This window comes from Micropterus dolomieu, linkage group LG09 (genome assembly GCF_021292245.1).
Source record: "Micropterus dolomieu isolate WLL.071019.BEF.003 ecotype Adirondacks linkage group LG09, ASM2129224v1, whole genome shotgun sequence".
NCBI classification, from domain to species: domain Eukaryota; kingdom Metazoa; phylum Chordata; class Actinopteri; order Centrarchiformes; family Centrarchidae; genus Micropterus; species Micropterus dolomieu.
Window position 1 is genome coordinate 28924958 of NC_060158.1, and position 20360 is coordinate 28945317.

Sequence of the window (20360 nt, forward strand, 5' to 3'; positions counted from 1 at the left end):
TTTGGTGAAAATCAGCCTCCATATAAACAATTCATGGCTGGCAGACACCAACCCACGGCCCTTTTGTCATCTACAGTGGCTAACAAAAGCCATTTGGAACAGAGACGGTGTGTGTCATCAGATCCCTCTCTAGAGCTGGTCGCAGCACAGTCACAAATCAATCAATACAGTGTCTACAACACATGTAACTACATGTTGGGCACCCAGTGTTGTGAGTGTGGGGGAGGAGAGGCTAACCCAGTGAACTGGGAGCATCTGGGTTGCTGGGTTATATTAGAGGAGAGCAGAGTTGTAAATATGCTTCCTCAACTCAAGTCCCACGTGGAGGGCAGAGCATGGACAGGCAGCGAAGAGCACACTCATGTACACATGCACGCACATTAGTTATGACAAGGGTCACTTGGAGCTAATTGAGAAAGTGGGTCTTCATAAGAATTTAGATGTAGGAAACCCTCTGGCATGATTGTTGCCAAATGCTGGTTAGCAAAAATTGACAACAAATGCTTTGTCAAGGGCTATGAATCACTGTCTTAACAGAGAATCAATTCAATTAACAACCCACTGGATGATGATTTGAATCAGGAGTGATTTGTGTGTGTGCGTGCATGCTTTTTTGCATAATTTGATTTAGTAAAATATAGTCTGTTTTAGCAAAACAGTTGAATTAAACGTGTAGTAAAACAAAAGAGGCTGTCATTATTCTTCTGCAAGGTGAATCAGAAAAAGACAGCACAATTGCTAAATTTAAAACATTCTGCATGAGGGGGAAAAAAAGTGTTTTAGGTAGCTGCAATGTTTTTGACAGTTTCCAAAACACATTTTCCCATAAAACTGTCAAGTTGACATACTACTTTTTAAACACATTTAAAGGCTTGTCTTTTTACTGTTTAATAAAAGTAAACAAAAGTAATCATTTTCCATATTGTTTTATGTTTAATGAAATTAGTCCTGTAATAAAGTGGATGTGGATGAGGAAGTGGGTATTAAGGCAGATTTTAGACGCTACTTCAGAAAGTCTATTTTTTCACTGAATCTAGCATTTTGTAGTACAATGTAATGGCATAAATCCATGCAAATAAATCTTGCTTTAGGCACAATAGTTATACCCCCTGCCTTGCCCCGTTACAGGTGGTTTCATACATCTTTAGAGTATTTAGTTAATTTTGCAAAGTTTACAGTGACTTCTTACTACTTTCCTGTCTCATTAGCAACATTTTAGGGACAGGAAAGTTTTCAGAGCTCTAACTTTAGGGATCTCTTGTTTGCTGTGTTCATCTACGGAGCTTGTGTATGAAATACAGTGTCAGTAATGGTAATTCTGGTGGTGTGGTGACTCCCAACGAGAAAGTAAATGAAGCCAGAACAATTCATCCTTTTTTTCTTTTTGCAGATTATGTTAAATCTGCGTCATTAACAAATCAATGCATCAGTGTGATGAATGCATCCTTACACTCCCTAGCTTTATCATGGGCAAAAGAATTGCAGTCTGTTTACATTTTGAATTCACCTGAAAATTTATTTAACGCCAGCCCACAGGTATGCGCACACACCATACCGCCACCTCAGACCGCATGCTAATTGAGAGAGCATTCTAGCAACGCTGAATAATGTTTTGTCCTCCGAATAAAAGATCCCCGCGGGATTGTTTTTATCTAGGACAAACCTCTTCTGTTTAGACACACACAGTAAGTATTTTGGCCTCAGTTTTCCTGCCATACGTGTCTCTGGTTAGAAGGTGGAGGTTCCTTGTGGTGAAAACACACATACCTGTATTCTAAATGGGAAAATTGTCTTCGTGGGTTCGAACAAGCCCCTGCATGCTCCTCTGTGACAGATGCAAACATAGACACACTCTCCTGTGTTGTGCCAGGCGGTCGTTTGTATTTAAATATGGGTAAAATGAGTAAAGCCATATGCGGGCTGCCCGTAAAATGGCAGACTAGTAATCAGAGAAAAGTCACCGCAGGCAGAGGGTGATGTTGTAAGTCTTGTGCTGGCTCATCGACTCTTCGCATGTATGGGGGGGGAAGGCATGGGAAGGGTGCGTAGGATCTCATGGGAACTGTCTGGTCGAGATTGCCTCTTCTCTGCTATTGTGTAGGCGCCCCCCCCCCCACACACACACACACTGAAGCTCATGCAAATGCAACCTGTTCCTATGAAGAACTGATAAATATGCAAAATTTTTGTCATTTCCAGTGCGTGGGCATGTGTGTCAGGGAACAAGAAACACTATATACGACCTGTAGACTTTATCCAACATCATAGCTTGACAGATAAAGTCAAACCTTAGCTTTAGGAGGCAGAGGGAGTTTGTTATGATGACCTTACTATGTCTTTACCTTTTTATGTCAGAACACCCCAAACACTGCAGTGTTTACAGAATCCCTACAGAAGGCAACATTTACTTACTAAACCTTTGCATCCATAGGAGCGAATCCTGGGAGTGACAGCCGGCGAGGCCTGATTTTCTCATTTCGGCCAGTGTTGTCCAGTCATTACTGTAGAATAGTATTCTTCCCAGGTTGTTTTATAAAGCTGATGTGTCAGAGCAGAACAGGGTTTGATCAGCGCTGTGCATTCAGACAAGTTGCCCGGTGGTTTCCGGTCAGTGATGGGCCTCAGGTTTTGACAGGTTTGACATTTTTCAGGGCATTTTCAGCACTGGTAGTGTTTGACTAAAAACCAGGAGACCCTTGATGTGAAGTATGTGTGGGATGTCATGTTTAGCAGCTTGCCAGTTATTTGCTGCGCTATGAAAGAATGCAGTGGAAGGTTTAACCCCAATTCTTAGCCTTTTTCTTTACCGCCCCATCATTTTGGCTGCAGCTCTCCTGCTGGACAGATGTTATCACGCAAGTTGAGAGATCATGTTGTATATAAAGTTCCTTTTAATTAACAGACCAGTCAATACTTTTAATCGAGTGGACAGAAATACAACAGTAACGGGGGGCAAGAATAAGAGCAATTGAGACACATTTTTTTCATCTGGCTGTGCTGTGTAATGTGATGTAGTATTTTTAGGGCATTTAGAAAAAGAACACACATTTAATTTTCTCTCTCTGCTGAGCAAAGCAAAAGGCTTTTCTCAGGTTCTGCATGGAGCCTTTTAACGGTGAGGATTTGTTTTTATTTCTCAGGCCCATTAAGCAAATGAACAAAAATTAGTTTAATTGACGAAAGCCCTAATTACAGATGGGTAAATAAGCGCATTATATGGTACGTTGTTTTTCCCCTCTGTTCATTCACTGTTCATCCTGCTGCGTGAAAAGACAACCCCGTGGGGGGACTTTTCCTTTCTTTCAGGTGTCATTAGCTAGCATGCTAAAAGTGGCCTGTGTGTGGATGAGAGAGAAACTCCAGCTATGCAAATACAGCTGGAGGTGGGTCGAGGCCCCAAGGTTTATTTACACTTGTTAATTATAGACCACCTAGCTGAAAATGAACCCTCTTATTCTACGTGGTGGTGAATTTGGTGTCTGCTTATCTTAGTCTACCATAGGGAAACAACTCTTTCATTGCATGTCAGCTTGTTCTATAATTGACCTGGCAGGATGTTTTGTGAGATTGCCATTTGCGTGACGAGACAAGACAGTGCTTCCTGATGTTTGCTGACTTGCTTCCCTACCGCATATTTATTTTTCAGACTTTTAGAAATCAGGACTTCACTTAAACTTAATTTTGGACTTGCGAGCTTTCAAGCTTACAACTGAATTTACCGTCAAGCTTTTTATTTATTTATGTGTTTTCCTGCCCCGTGGCAGAAACCTGCTAATGGATCTCTAGAAATGTGTCATGAGACAACCAGGCAAACAGGGGTTAAGTTTGCCCCAGAGCTGACAATGGCAGGCCTCTCAGTCACTCCCGCCCACGTGGAGAGGAGAGGGAGGAGGGCCGCTGCTTAGCCCACTCACTCAAAACACACTCTGCAGAGGCTGACCAGAGGCAGTCGTGACTGAGGTGTGTGTGTGTGTGTGTGTGCGTGTGCGTGTGTGCGCTGGTGGGGAGGTAGGGAGTAGACGAACTGTGGTGGTGCCGTGTATTTGTTACAATGCCCTTGCTGTTTTGTCTGTTGAATCAGGCTCCAGGGTCAAGTCATAAAGGACCACCAGGTGAAATTTCGTTACTGGCCGATGCCCCCGAGAAATGAATCTTCTCTGGGAATAATCTGCTAGTAATTTCAAGGTCAATTCATCTTGGTTAAAGTTAGATTTAATTTACACTAGTGTTTGTCCACGGTGGACTGCAGCTTGCCAGCAGCACAAGGCGGAACAGACAGACAGTCACAGCGCCTTGGAAGTATGGGGCAGACTCAGAGCTGGCCCCCGCAGTTGCCAGGCCAAGGCAAGCGAGATCACATTGCAAACAGACATCTCATCAGTCTGAGCTCACGGTGTGCCTCTGTTAGCCAGATTGTAGAGAAGTTAGTGTGTCCCAGGGCTCTGATTGATTTTGTGCCTGTCCAAACACCATCGGGGAGCCATGCATTACAATAACCAATCATCTGAGCTTTAATGCTGCCCCGCTGCCTGTTGGACCATTAGGAGTACACGGAGGGCTCCTGGACTTCTGCTGTATCTTTTTGCTGTCAAGTGGGCCTGCCCGCTTATGAACGGTTGCATTTAGCTTTATTGATTGCGTGCAGAGAGATCCTGTTTCTCATTAGACTCTGGATGATGCGCTAGTTAGCTGTCATATGTGCACATTCATACATGTGTCCGTGCGTTTTCTAATGTGTGTGGTGTTCACTCTGAAGAACGTCAAACTCTGGAAAATAGTAGGAGCCACCCATTCCACTAATTTATATTTTTATTTGCGCTAAACTCATGAAAACTGTCGTGTGAAACCGTGGGAGGCGTGCTGTTTCAACAAGCTAATCTCGACTCTGTGTGAACTCCTGAGCCCAAGATGTAGGCCCATTGTTGGTAATTTATGCCGTTGTCACACCCCAGTCCTACACACGCGCGCGCTTGCTCGCTAGCTGTCATTTTCTTTAGCAGTTTGTTTATTCCTTTGCTGTACCATGCAAGCCTTTAATCCTGGCCCAGCCCCCACAGAAAACGGCGTAGTTGATGAGTGACAGACGCTCACTGGCGTACAGTTACTGCTGTGAACACAAGTTTGGTTATGTCCATGACATACAGTCTCAAGGAGACTAAAGAGTACAGTTTCTTTGACAGCTTTTCTACCGAGGCCCGACAGTTATTTCAGTCAGCACTGTCTTTTTATTTATTTTTTTCCCGTCCTGCAAAACTGAGACATACTGTACAAGGCGGATTATGTTTTTTTTTTCACTGGCTCTACTATTTTCTGTCTCTCTGTCATGTATTCCAGCCACCACAACATATTTCTTGTGTTCTTCCTCTGTTTAGTTTTAGCTGTGGTTCTGCCATCCCTGCTTTCAACCATGACTACACTGCTTCCTGTAGGCCAACATCTGCCATTCATTCAGCATTTCTTTTCATTCCCTTTTGCACACCCGCTTGCTCACGCTGCTGCTCAACTGTGTCAGACCCATGTTGTACGACCGAAACGCCCATAATGCTTCAGACCCGTCTCCCTGTATAGAATGTAATCCGATCCCCCTGGAGGAATGCGGCAAGCATCGGGGACGGCAAAATTGAGGTACAAATCTGCTGGTCGGCCAGTAGATAATGTGTCTCCAAGTGATTTTAAGCCAGCACTTCAGCAGCAATTGGCAGAGGGAAATCTTTAACATTCCCCCTCCACCAAAGCAAATTCATGTTTTGAGTTTTTTCAGCATTTCATGACAGTAACGTTGGCAGACAATAGTTGTAAGCTGCGTTTAACATTTGTTTGAATATTGCCTGTTTTGTAGCCAGTAGTGAAGAGGGCAGGGACTTCTTTCCAGCCTAACAGATGGTGTACTGTATACACTACAGAGCTATGCACAATATTAGGCTGCAGCACTGCATGGGATGTCTTTTATAAAGCCTATTTGCTTTTGATGAAAGTGAATATGGTATTGTGTTTTTAGAATCAGCAAACTACCATGATATATGGCAGCTTATGCTTTTGTGTGTCTGTTTGCATTTACGAATGTCTTTTTTCTTAGAAATGACACGACTCCTTGCCTGTTTTGTACAACACAAGTACAAGATAAACCTGTTATGTTTAATGAAAATATAAAATAATGCAATGTAACATCAATATAGACAAATATAATTAATTTTAAAAAGCTTTGTTTCGCTTCATATGTTTACCATCTTTGCTCATCAATCAATGGCACACCTGGAGAAATTGGTTTAAAAGAAAGAAAGACTTCTTTTATTCTGGAAAATACCTTCAGAAGACAAAGTGTTGTTCAACGACCTTCTGTGTTTTTCAGATTGCTGTGTAGTTATTTTCCAGAAAAATGGTTGCTTAGCTGTCTCTCTGTATGTAATTGTAACAATGAGAGGCACAAACTGGGGCTATGGATGCCTTTGCAAAGGGAACATACCAAGTGGGAATGTCTTTGAATGGTTACAGAAGTAAAAAATTTAGAAAAGCTGAGCTACAGTGTCTGGTCTGTGAGTGTAAAAAGATATGTATGTACTGCAAAGGCAATGCAGGAGGCCTTTGACCACAGCAGAAGAGAGTCTGGGAATCGAGACTCCCTTTGGGCAGTCAAGCTGTCAAGTGTCCCTTTCTGAGTCCTGAACTTACTCACTGACCTGATCCTTGAGGACATGTGACCTTTGTAGCAGGCCTGTTTGGCCCGGAGGGATAAGGGGCACAACCTAGGCAGTCCACTACTGCTTGACCCAAACTACTTGGCAGCCTAGAGTTTTATAAAGGCTGGCCCTTACTTACACTTCTTATCTTTGATTGGACGCTGACTGCAGAGATGGCTTTCGAATGCGATGCTTTAACTGCCTTTAATCTCACGGCTGCTAGTAAAGCCTGCACAGATGGTGCCTTCAGCATAATACTCCGCTAGTGAATTTTGAAAGTGCTTTCTCTGCAATATGGAGGTCAGGCTGGCAGCAGAGAAGGATGAGTTACTTTACAGTCACTTTTAGCCCAGAAGGGTTGCATAATAGCAGCTACTTCAGGGGTTCCGTCACAGCTTCGCCTGATATACAGCACTCCTCCAGGGGGCTGGGATTGGCGAGACAAGGAGTGTGTGTTTGTGTGTGTGTGTGTGTGTGTGTGTGTGTGTGTGTGTGTGTGTGTGTGTGTGTGTGTGTGTGTGGTTGGTGAAGAGTTATATCCCTTGCTGACTCAGAATTCCTTTGGTCTTCAGAGAAGTAATTCCTTTGTTGCCTGCCCTCCCTGTGCTGTTTTTTGCTTTTCTTTTTTGGCAGTCAGGTGCCCCTGCTGGCCGGAGAACCCACCACACCCGCGCAGTCATGGCCTAGATACAGAGATGGGCTTGAGAAGTGGGCGTAGGCAAGGGGGAAAAGGAAGCGATGGCAAAGGAAGGGGACTCTTAGGGGCCTTGTTGTCTTGGCAAGAGGTGGGAGGAGGTGGCTGGCTGTGCCATCCCATTGCCTCACCACCTGTCCTCAGAAAAACCACAATCAGTCTGCCAGAAATGAAAACTCAACCTCTTGGACATAAACACTTGATGCCAGAAAGAGGGTTGTTACAATATTAGATGTATCTTATCATACTTGAATTCTTATGCTTTAGTACTTTTAGTACTTTAGATTTATTTATTCATTCAATTCTGCTTGCAATTTCTGACCCTCCCTTGTCCTTTTGACACAGCATGAAGGAGTGCTATTTCACATATGTGATGGGGCTATTCTTGTCTGGTTGGGAGGGTTTGCCCCAGTCCACAGATCATTGTGATAGTGGCAGAGCAGTATTCACGTTCAAGTCATGCAGGTAACCTACCTAACTGAGAGGAGAAAGGGGTAGGGGTATTAATTAATGACGATGAATATTAGTTATCTACAGTTCAGACAATGTATTTTTTATTATATTTTTCATTTACCAAGTGTGGGTACAAATATAGACTGGCCTTATCCCCTCTGTATGCGTCTAGTAATTGCATTCTAGAAATGCCAACATCTCGGCTGCCAACTAGCCCTCCTTGGGAGGTGCGATCACGCCTGTTGAGGCATATTATCTCAGAGGCAAGCTGTGAATGAGTACAGAAAACACTGAAGTCAGTTGGAGTTTCTGGAACGTAACAACATGTTTCTACTGATTTACATACCATATTGTACCGTATTAGATAATATTGTATGAATCAGAATGTGTCAGGAGTAATGTAATTATCATCTGTTTAGATATTTAATTTTGTGATTTGAGAAGTGGTAGTTCAACTTGGGTCAGGACTTGACCTCCTGCAGGTGTGGAACATAGATGATTGCCTAATCAGCCGGCAAGGTATTGTATGTGGATGCCGCCATAGATTACGATAATCCATGAACAAGACATAATTCGTCTTGATACTTGCAGCAAATGTGTTCTATAGGGATGGGGATCAATAACTGGTTCTAAAAGGACCCGGTTCCAAACTTTCTAAAAACCCGAAAATCAATAAGGTTCGAGCTTATCTTATGTGGCCTTTCCTCTGTCGTTGCTGCTCTGTTGTTGCTGCTGCAGTGGTCTGAGTAACTTGGACCAGAGGGCTCAATGGGTGTGACTGGCCGGCAGGCTGGCACCGCTAACCTTGCGAGCGATTGTGGAGCTTCTCAACCCTGAAATCGTTTGAGCACATTTTGGTTTTGCCATCAACTTTCATAAAACTGCCAATATTAAAGTTCTACACAGTTGATTTCTCGCCTCAAAACCTCTAAAAAGTGTATTTAGTGCTGAAATAGTGTACAAAACTTGTAAAAACAAAAAAACATTCTGCTGTTCGCCCCTTTCACCTTTGCATTCCGCTTCTCGCATTAATGTTTCTTCTTCACGAGTAGTCTTACAGTCAAGCAGTCATGGCAGACAGTGGAGTGATACTGCCACCAGCAGTTCCTGTAGTGCATTGAAGTTAGAAATGAACAACCAGAAATGTTCTAAATGAGAAGTTTGCTATCTCTCGGATTTTTATAATTGACATCGTCGATTACGTCGATTAATCGTTACAGCCCTATCACACAGCGACCAGCAGAGAGAGACGTTGCGGTGGCAACGGTAAAGTTAAGTTAGCTCCAAACCACTCGAGCTGACGACAACTATGCTTGTTACGGTACGTACGTGCAATGAATCCTTTGCGAGTAAAAAGACAATACTTTATCAGTAGTGTTGGGTAAACATGTAGAAGGGTTTATTTAAACTGCTCTGTCCACAGTCTCTCATCCTGTTTGTTTTATACAAGCACAGCTAACGTTAGCTTGGCATTAGCCAAATGTTACAAACAAGCTACATTGAAAGCTGATTGTCTGTAGCATAGACTGGTCTGTAATCTTAAAATTTGGCAGTATTCTGATGGCACATATTTGCTTTATAGTGAGGTTGCTGTTGTAAACATTGATGTTGCTGCTCTAGAAACAACATTTAGTTGTATTTAAAATATTCAATTCTAATCCTATAATTAGGGCTGGACAATAAAACAATAACAATAGTTATCGCATTATTTTTTTTTTCAATAACAATGTAATGTTCAATAAATATTCAATAAATGTTTGACTTTATTCACTTGAATCATATACAAATTAAGACTTAATTTTTTAATAAGATGTTTATTTTGTTGAGGAAAAAGGACTGAAAAACGCTTTTACTTAATTTTACTTGTCTAATCATAAATGTTTTGTATGTTCTACCTCAGATTTGTGAAGTGATCCACTGTTTGGCTTCAAGTGTTGAATATAAAGAAGAGTTTAAACCACAATTAACCATCAGGTTTCCTTAACTTTAACTCATGTCATGTTTAATTGTGATAGCATACAGCAACATATGTTTTTTACTTTTCTGTCATGGTATCATATAGTATTGCATTTCACATGTTTAACTTAGCAGTAAAGCTTTTGAAGTCAAACTTTTGGTTTCGTGACAACTGCAACCCTAGCTGAACCCTAGCTGAAACACAGCAAATCTGTGTTGTGTCCAGCCACCCGTCTGCATGTCATTACACACTCATAGAACAAGCCACCAACAAGAACGCTTTGTAAAGTGGCTGCCCTCACACTGGCGAAGCTCTCCAGGGTTAGTGGGGACATATGTTCTTGATAGACCTGTGTCGTCAGTCCTTCCCAAATACAAGCGCCAGTTGACAGCATGTTGGAGAGTGGTGGAGGACTCACACAAAGGTGGTTCTGTGCACGTGCGGGGCCAGGGTTTTTGTCCAGACGGGAATCCAAACACGCCCACCAGTCCCTCCCTAGCTGCTTCTGTTTACCATCTGAAGAAGATGTTGAAATTGTAGCCCCGAAGGCCTGCGGAAAGATGGCATCATTGTGTCAATGACCAGACAAATGATAGCACAGGCCTTAGGGGTAGCCTGATTCGGTTTTATTTGATATATGAATGATAAGTTAGAGTTGTGATCAGTTGTCTGTCTGTGTTTGCTTTTAGGGAGACAAGAATATTGGATTTCATACATATTGCAAGGCATTTTCCAGTTATTTAGTACCTTCCTTGAGACATTAAGAGCCACGTCATGTCTTCTGTTGACACTTGACCTCCAGCACGTACATATGTTCTGCATCAATGTTGCTTGTGGCCTGAATGGAGAAATTAAGGATAAACAGACTGAATAAGTGAAAAGACAGATTCACTTGTCCAAACAGCCAGTCAGATAGCTTTCTCGCTCATTGTCTGTATAAGGGACAGGAAATGTGAACAGTGTGGCAATAATAACTATAGGTGTTGGTCGCCACTAAATTGCTCATTGGCAGCTCAACAGTGCCTTATTGCTAACTTGTTGTTTCAGGGTCCTAAAATGACAAGTGTAGCATTTAGCATGTTGGATTTATGCTGTGTTTGTAATGATAGCAGTTTTTTAGGCATATAATATATATAATATGAGCTGATTACCGATAAATCAGTATCAGTTTATAACTAATACTAACTAATAAATGACAATTAGGAAAGAAAAAGACGGATCTTTCAATCATGTTATGAGTGTTGTTGTTGCATAGTTTGTCCACCAGAGTGCACCTTGCAAACCCCTATGGCCAACACTGAAATTCCACAAATCCACCACAAAACATACCAATCAGGTGACATAATCAACTGTACTTTTGTTCAAAGTACTATTTATAAAATAATTATTTTTAGAGTAGGGTAAGTTTTGCATAGCTACACAACAAACATTAGGGATAATCTTTGTTTATGTTTCTGAAAAGGAATAAAAAGAATATCGGCCGATATATCGGAATATCGTTTTTTTCAACATCCTCAAATATATCAATCGGTATCTGTCAGGCTCTACAGTACAGGCATACATAGCACTGGGGAATATGCAGATTAAGTGTGGCTATGAAACGTCTGCCTGTTACGGGCCACAGGTTCCATTTGGGGGGAATAGCTTTTAAACAGCCGAGCATATACCCATAGCACCCTGTCTTCCAGATCCTTTCAGCCTCCTCCATTGTTCCGTCTCTGCTATGCTCCAAAGCTGATTACAGCGCCTTCTCTAATGAAAGCTAATCCTGTGTCACGGCATTGTGGAGGAGGAGGAGGGGGGCAGGCCTCAGCATGGCAAAGCTAGCAGGGAATGTCTTCTTCAGGGACTGTCAGAGTGGCTTTCAGAGGAAATGCCAGAGAGTGTTAACGTTTTCGCAAACCTGGAAATCTGCCAGGTGTTTTACACTGAGATTGAACTTTTTTTACTGGCCTTTTGGCCCTAAACGCCTTACACACAAAACTTCCCAAACTTGTAACAGCTTGTAATTCACTTTAACTATGTTCAGCCCAGCTGTTCATCATAGCTTCTCAATAGATAGAACTGACTTGTCTAAATTACTTAAGTGTTGGTACCTAGAGTTTGCTGTTCTATTACACTTTAGATCTTTCTGACGTGTATTATGCCCTTTCCTGTACTGAAAACAGCCTTATAGAAGAAGCCCTTTCTTGTCTATATACTCATAATATATTAATTTCACAGAAATATTTACACATAGGCCCAGTTTCTTGAATCAAGCCAGAACAGTACAAAAGTTGAGGTGGTTTTTTGAAAAAAGGTCTTTAGCCTAGGACAAGGCACCGTACTTCAGGAAAACCAGCCCGGAAAGTCATACCTCTGGTCCTATTTGAAATAATTTCAATTTGCCAAATTTTTCTTATATCATGGATTTATTAGTGCAGTTTGTCTTCTAGAGCTGTACAGTGTAAAGACTTTTGTTTTGATGTGGCGGCTTGCATTTAAATTGTGGTTGTGTAAATATAATGGGAACACTTATGTCAGGATTCAAAGTTGGGATGCACTAATCCAACAGTTTTTCTCCCATTATTAATGCTGATACCACAACTCAGTATGTTACAGATACCAGTACTCTCTTTTTCCCAAAGTGTTGAGCACCTCACTGCATGGAACTCATTGAAATAGTTTTTATGTAAGGCTATGTGAGGCCAGGGATGGACATGGCATCGAAAACTCTGACCAGCCATGACACAGTGAATGTAATTGAAAGCTGAAAGCCTGACATTGACAAATAAACTGAAATTAAGTGTAGATTGGCCACGTCATGGCAGATAGCAGATAAATGAGGTCAGTATTGGCACCGAAACTGATCCAGGATTGTTGGGTTTCTAGTTTTTATCAGCATGCTTTTAACATGATTTTATGATTATGTAAATTTGAAAAGCATTGAGGCAAAAAAAAAACATTGAGACAGAAAGGCATATAACATATAATACAAAAGCTTAAATATTCCCACCATTATCCTACCTTTACCATACTTATTATTTTAATCTATGTAGTACAACTGTTTAGCTTAGTTTGCCACGTACTTTGTTGTAAACTGCCGCTGGCTGAGACAAACCAGCCCCTCCTCTCTCTAGCAGCAGTACCTGCAGGCAGTGAATCTCATCAGGAGCAGAGAGAGGAGGTTATAGTATAGGCCTGCTGTAGACTACAAGTTGTGTGAGGATGGTACAGCTGCAGGGACATCCCATCAGTCAAATGTAAGTCATGGAGTGGATTGTTTTTGATAGATTGACAAGTGCTTTTTCCCCAAGCACACTTTTTTTTTGTCTTTTGACTCTTGCATGTATTTTTATTTTACTGATTGATCTTTCACTCCCCCTGAATCATGCACCTCCCCCACTCCAGCTCCAAATCCACTGTGGTCATTTGCTAGCCGTGACCCAGGTCCCTGGCAGCCTCTCACTTCGTCATTGATCGGCTGCTACATTGATGGCTCACCACATACCCAACCACCACCAGAAAAACAGTGCAGGGACATCCCTTATAAAATACTCATCCACCCCCACCACTGCATCTGCTTCCTACTCCCATCTATCCATTCTTGCATGCATACATTCATCCATCCCTCCGTTCAGTCTCCCACGCTTCAGCCCTAACCTCACTAATTAATCAGGGACTTAGTCAGAGTGCTGTCTGAGCAGGGGTGCATTTTGATCACCTGCTGCTGCTAATGCTTTCTACATTTCTCATCTAAAAGCTGTTGAGCCAGCAGCAGGATTAACGTTTGCTTGTCACTCACTCTCACATTGCTGTAGCCCAGGTCTCTAAAACACTGCTATGGGCTATTTCCTGTCAGAGCTTGATGGTCTTTGATAACCCTGACAGCATGGATGCAGGTATTGGGCATATTGTTGGCTTGTTTAGTGTACGACCTGTCTATCTTAATAATGAGGGTGCCTTGACAGCGGTCATTGATGGGAACCTCTGACAGCCATACATGTTATTGCAGTGAGCAGCTGTCAGATGCACCATCACACTCCTTTTGTTTGTGGTTACCACATTCTGTGTGTGTGTGTGTGTGTGTGTGTGTGTATTATATTTAAGCATGTAATAGTGGAACATGTATGATGAGGCTTCTGCTCAAATTTCCAGCCTTGGATTGATGTGGAATGTAACATGCTGCCACCGACTAATTTTTAAGCCAATATTTTGATGGATGAAAGATTAAGACTGAGACTCTACAGCTCTGTTTCCCTGGCAACCCCTTTTACTCACTTTTATCTAATATCTCTCCTGTTTGTTGACGTGATGTAAAAGCTTGTATCACTGCCGCAGATGATGTTTGATGGCTACTCTTTAAAGTACAGTAAGAGTCTACTGGCAGCATTTAATGAAATTTATGCTAATTAGAGCTACAATTAGTAATGACATTGACCACAGGCGTAGACTAAAGTAGTGAAAATGTGAAGTTAGAGACATTACATTTTCAAAGCTTGCAATGTGTACATGCTAGTAAAAACAAATAATAATTAAATATTTCTATTGTTTCTTATTTGTTTGATTATGTAAGCCTGCATAGCAAGCATCAGGGATAACATTTTGATCATTTTGCACACACATGAATTTATGGAACAGAACAACATGTTATTCCTCTCAATAAATTGTCAAAACCTGAAATATATCAACATATATTTTTTTGCATTTATCTGACAACTTAAAGGTACAATGTGTAATAAGTAAGACTACCCTCCACCTGTCGAATTCATACTAAAAGATGATATCCCGGCTGTGTTCAAAACGGGCTAAACTGCTTTCTCAGAAGGTGTCTGCCAGGACAGTGAGGCATCGAGCGGTGTTCGAAACAGCTCGAACTATCTCTTCCTGTCTCCTGAGATGCCTTCAAGCTGCCCCAGTAACGGCCAGTTTTGAAGGTAGCATCGATGGTGATTTGATGCTGACTATTACCCATAAAGCAGCGCGGATGCGGCCGGCGGAGCTTTCGAAACTGGTCAAGATGGCGACAAACAAGCCAAATTTGTACACAAATATACGTTTTTAAAAGTTTTTAGTGGTTTTCTCGCTTCGATTTTTGAAAATCTAGCAATTACTAAACACTGAACTGTAATATTAGCCCGTGACTGTAACCAACCAAGTTTGTTCAGTATGATTTCTGAGGCGTCTGTTAGCCCTTTGGCTTTTTAATAGCTAGTTAGATGATGCTAAGGCTAGCAAGACCGTAAATGCTGCCCTAGAAGGCTGTTCGAAACTAATGTAAACAGTGATGCCTTCACTTGAAAGTGATACCTTCTGAGGCAACTGTCTATTACGGTATCGAGGCAGCGAGGCAACTGCCTTCCGTTTCGAACACAGCACACATATCAGGTCACAACTGCTGCTAACTGACGTTAGCTAGTTAGCACAGTTAGCTGTGCAGCTAACTTAGCGGTCCTATTAGCTGACAGAGGAAACTGAACCGGGCTCAGTAGCCTCCCAGTGAACACGGCTGGACCGGGACCGAACGCAGCCTCCGAGATCGACGGAAGCCAGTTTGATGACAGGAAATAAAATACTGAGGTGATTTACAGCAGCTCTGACCATTACTCTGACTCCGCAGAAAAACAAGGCACAGCAGGTTCAGGCAGGGACAGGAGAGGCGTCAGGTAGGAGAGGAGCGAGAGGGAGCGGAAAAACTATATTATAATAATATTATAATAATAATAATATTTTCACATCTGACTAACTAACTAACACCTAGGGTTTATTTTGAGATAACAGGAGTTAGTATTTGTTGGAACACTGGAAAGACTAATCAAGGTGGTTTTGGTGAGAATTTCAGTTAATCTGATCCGTTATACAGAGATGGCTAAAAGCTAATTGTCATTTGCTGTCCCTGGACAGGTGAACAAAAATGCAGACAACATGCAGATTACATACGACAAAAAGTTGTGGTTGTTTGATTAGTTTCTGACAATTCATGAGATTAGAATTGATGATTGCATTCCTGATTCTCCTTTATCCACCTCTTTTTATCCCATCGACTTGTCTGAGCTTTTAAAAACAGTATCACAAATGAGCGTGTCCTCCAGCCCACTTGATGTAATACCTACAAAGTTTTTACTGAAAGTAATGGATTCTGTTGGGCCCCATTTGATCTCTGTTTTTAACAGCTCCCTATTTACTGGTTGTGTCCCTGATTATTTTAAAACGGCTTGCGTGAACCCACTTTTAAAGAATCCCTCCCTCCCACAAAATTTTAGACCAATTTCAAAACTGCCTTTTATTGCAAAGATTCTAGAAACAATTGTGTCCAAACAGCTGCTCACTGTACTGGAAAATAACAAAATATTTGAAAAGTTTCAATCTGGTTTCAGGAAGTACCACAGCACTGAGACTGCCCTGCTTAAAGTCACCAATGACCTTTTAATGTCTGCTGATGAAGGCATGTGCTCAGTCCTGGTACTCCTGGACCTTAGCGCTGCTTTTGACACCATTGATCACAACATCACGTTAGACAGACTGAGGCACTGGGTGGGGATCTCTGGTACTGCCCTAGAATGGTTTTCATCCTACCTGTAAAATAGGAAGTTTTGCGTGTCTGTAAACAACTATGTCTCTTCGTTCTGTCCAGTTAAATATGGTGTGCCTCAGGGGTCGTTCTTAGGACCCATTTTGTTTTCCTTGTATCTGCTTCCCCTTGGACATATTATCCATAAACATGGTATTTCTTTTCATATTTATGCTGATGACACACAAATGTACTTGCCCGAGTTCACTTAACAACTGCCTTTGTGAAGTAAAGAAATGGATGTCAAATAATTTCCTCCAGCTGAACTCAGACAAAACAGAAATCCTGGTCATCGGGTCCCAGCAGATGGCAAAACAAATACTGCCATCTGCTGGTTCCCTAGTAAATCACATTTAGCCTGTTGCAAAGAACCTTGGTGTCTGGTTTGATACTAATTTAAATTTCGAGCAGCATACCACGAAGCTTATTCAATCATGTTTTTATCAACTTAGCAATATAGCAAAAATTTGATCTATGTTAACTTTTAAGGACACCGTGACCATTTTTCACGCCTTCATCTCATCACGCCTGGATTATTGCAACAGCTTTTTCACCTGTTTAACCCAAAAATCTATTGATTGATTCCAGACTGTCCAGAACTCAGCTGCCAGGCTTTTAACCAGAACAAAGAAATATGACCACATCACCCCTATTTTAGCTTCACTACACTGGCTCCCAGTATGTTTTAGAATTGACTTTAAAATTTTTTTGATCACTTTTAAAGCTTTTCATGGCCTCTCGCCTTGTTATATTTCTGACCTTTTAGTCCCATGCGCACCAGCACGTACCTTGAGATCCTCGGGCAGAGGTCTGTTGTCTGTTCCAGAGTCTCGACTGAAAACTAAAAGGGACAGAGCGTTTTCTGTCAGGGCCCCGAGGCTCTGGAACAGCCTGCCCTAGGAAATCAGGTCGGCTGAGTCAGTGAACTCTTTTAAGTCCCTTCTTAAAACATACTTTTATAGGAGAGCCTTTCCCGATCTTATTTGACTTTATTTTATCCCTTTTATTTTATTCTATTTTACTAATTTTATATTTATCTTAAATGTGTATTTTGGTCTTTTCAATGTTTTCTTGCTTGTATTGTTGTCTTTTGGGTATTGTATTGTTGTCTTTGCACTTTGTTACTTGTTTTTGAAAAGTGCTCTACAAATAAGGATTTTTATTATTATTATTATTATTATTATTTAGCACCATAGAAAATGAATAAAAATCTGGGGAGGTTTTGATATGGGATGGAAGGGAATTCAATTTAATTGTTACTTTAAAGGAAAAAGCCGCACATTTTGTAGCTCTTGAGGGGATAGAAACATAAAGTGCTTTAAAGGGGGCGGGGGCAAGCTATGGGTGATTTTATAAACTAACCGTACTTCAGAGAAAAATATGAAATGATTGAATTTGGCAACTGTATTACAGTAGTGGTGATGTGGAGGTTTCCTGTTCAAAATTCAAGAATTCTTATAGATGGAGTAAAGTGGCTTCAGGGTGGTCACACTGCCCTGGGATCGGCTTGTGGTGCAATATGCCAGGTGAGGGAAGATCATGTAGAGAAAACTGAATTCAGAAGGTGTACGGTTGTATTTTGTGTTTCAAAAAAACCAAAAAACTAAAAGCATGTGTAACATAGCAAACTCGCTGCTCGCACACATCGCTGAGCTGAAACTTCAGATGAAGGCCTGCACTATACTACTGGACTATCGCCTCTCTAGGCACAAGTGGTATTACAACACAAAACGGTCCGGGGCTAGCTGGTTAGCATGCTACAGTAGATATCTCTGCAACAAATCTTATGCATTGTACCTTTTTTAAAGTTTCTTTTTCCATGCATAATACAGCTTCATGTAGCCAAAGATGACGAGCAAATAGTGCAGGGAGTGCTGAAACAACATCCAATGTAGCTTCACAATTGTATAAGCAGACTGGCAAAAAAAAACAATTGGAATGAATGTTATCTCTCAATGCTATTATTTTAAGGAAAAAGTTCCATTGTTTGAGGGCTCCTCTATGCTACACTTTCCTGACTGGAAGTCACAGCAACATGTAACTTTTGTCCCACTGCTACAAAAAATTTAACTGGCTTGCTATTAATTTGAGGGAATGAAGTGAATAATTTGAAGGCACAATTTTGTAATTTTAGGGCATGAATTATAAATTACAGGGAGCAAATTAAGTAGTAAGAGTACAAATTATTCATTCAAGGGAACGATAATTTGTGTGCACAAATGATTAAATATATTATCCTTAATATGCGCTGCGGTCTGTAGCATTACTTGTCTTCATGATATCCATCTCTGATACATGGCACTTTGTTGACAGTCCTGCTCAGTGCCCCTTGTTTATTTCTTCTGATGCAGCCAATGGTTCATTTTCTCCTGTCTTTTCCCTTTTTCTTTCTCTGTCTGTCCCTGGGAAGGTGAGTGCTGTCTTCTTCCTGTCTCAAACACAGAGGTAACCGCTCCATTTCCATACCGTGCACAGATATATTCGGCAGGCTCAAAAGCACTGAGCTTCAAAGCTAAGCTCTGCTAAGCGTTTCGTTCAGGGCCGGCTTCTATCCCTACTAATGCATGGTAAAGAGGTTCATGCCAATTTCTAAGTGACCTTTTCCCCGTTAGCCCTGAAGCCCGCAGGCCTTTTATATCTGTGGTCTGTCCTCAGTGACCAGATAGGTGGCCTATATGTTCTATGGGTTGATTTTCATTTTAATACATCTTCACATAATTTTGGAAAAACGGAGTAGTTTCCCTGTTTGCTGTACTGAGTCACATTGCAAATACGAGGTGTATGGATTCAGCTGCATCAGCTCAGTGATAGAATCCAGTCTGTTCACACTTGCTTCTGCAGAATGATCCAACTTAAAGTCTGCAATAGAACAGCTTCTAATCCAGACAACCTTTAGACCTTTAGTTTCCAATAATTTTTAAAAGGCTACCTGAAAAATCACTTGTTGTCTTCATGTGCATTTCTTTTACCATCCATTAATGTACACAATATTGCTTTTGTGAATCATACTAAACGTGGAGAATGATGTATTCTGTGCTGACTTAAAGCAGTTTGTTCACAGTAGACATTTATTAAAAGGAAGTAAGGTTTTTGTTGGATGAGCCTACCAATCGTTTGATTTCTTTGCCCAAGAATCATCATCTAAATTAAGGAGCCCAGTTGAATTTGATTAAAATAAAAGAAATGATTCAAGTTGGCACGAAATCCTCAGCAAAGTCTTTTATTTCCCTACATAAATCACGTTCATTCAGCTTAGTTCCACTCCATATTTTCCCCTCTGGTCATCCACGCCCCTCCTGCAGTGGTTTTATGCCCCCCCAGGGGGACCCACCCCCCCAGTTTGAGAACCACTGCTTTAGATATTATAGTATACCATGTTTACTGTGGACTGTGGGCATCTTTCTTCAACTGGAATTGAACTTGTATTAATTGTGTTTAAGGAATACATTACTTCTTAAGAGTGCTGATATGTCAATTATTGATTGACACTGCTATAGTGTATTGACACATCTATATTTTCTAGATGGGTTGAAGAGGGAAAAACTTGCCAGTTTCAGACCTGACATAAAGACATTACGCTGGAGTATCCAGTGTGTGTTAGACCATATTGCAAATAATGTGTCACCTTGTGAGTATAATGCGTTATATGATGCAGTGGCTGCAGTTCATTGTTGTCAACAAAGATGGCCATATCTTTTGCATTATGCATGTCAGGTAATCAGCTTCAGTATGGACTTTGTGGTAGTGTAATAATGATGCCAGATGACACTTGAAGTTGAGATGCTTTCTAATGTGCAGTATGTTCTTTGTTTCCTACTGCCTACTAGGGATGAAACAGTATGAATTTCATATCAAGATTATAGTGACCAAAATTATCACAGTTATCAGTATTATTAAAATGTACTGAAAGATACACTGAAACCATTTCAACAAGTTTTATATTAAACTATAAACAAAATGGCATTTTGTTTGCATCAACATTAAAATAACAGCCATTACCTTTTGCAAACATATGAAAACCATCTAAGT

At 41.2% G+C, this 20360-nt stretch overlaps 1 protein-coding gene and 1 long non-coding RNA gene across 3 annotated transcripts in view; one reads left to right on the forward strand and one right to left on the reverse strand.

The window, feature by feature from the left end:
* arhgef1a (Rho guanine nucleotide exchange factor (GEF) 1a) overlaps positions 1 to 20360 on the forward strand; it is a 107686-nt gene that overhangs the window by 30605 nt on the left and 56721 nt on the right. The gene's annotated exons all lie outside the window — the stretch shown is intronic.
* LOC123976892 lies at positions 10048 to 15162 on the reverse strand. Its single transcript, XR_006826447.1, has 3 exons — positions 15071 to 15162; positions 10529 to 10619; positions 10048 to 10331 (listed from the first exon to the last, which is right to left on the reverse strand). It is a non-coding gene; the product is annotated as an uncharacterized LOC123976892 (long non-coding RNA).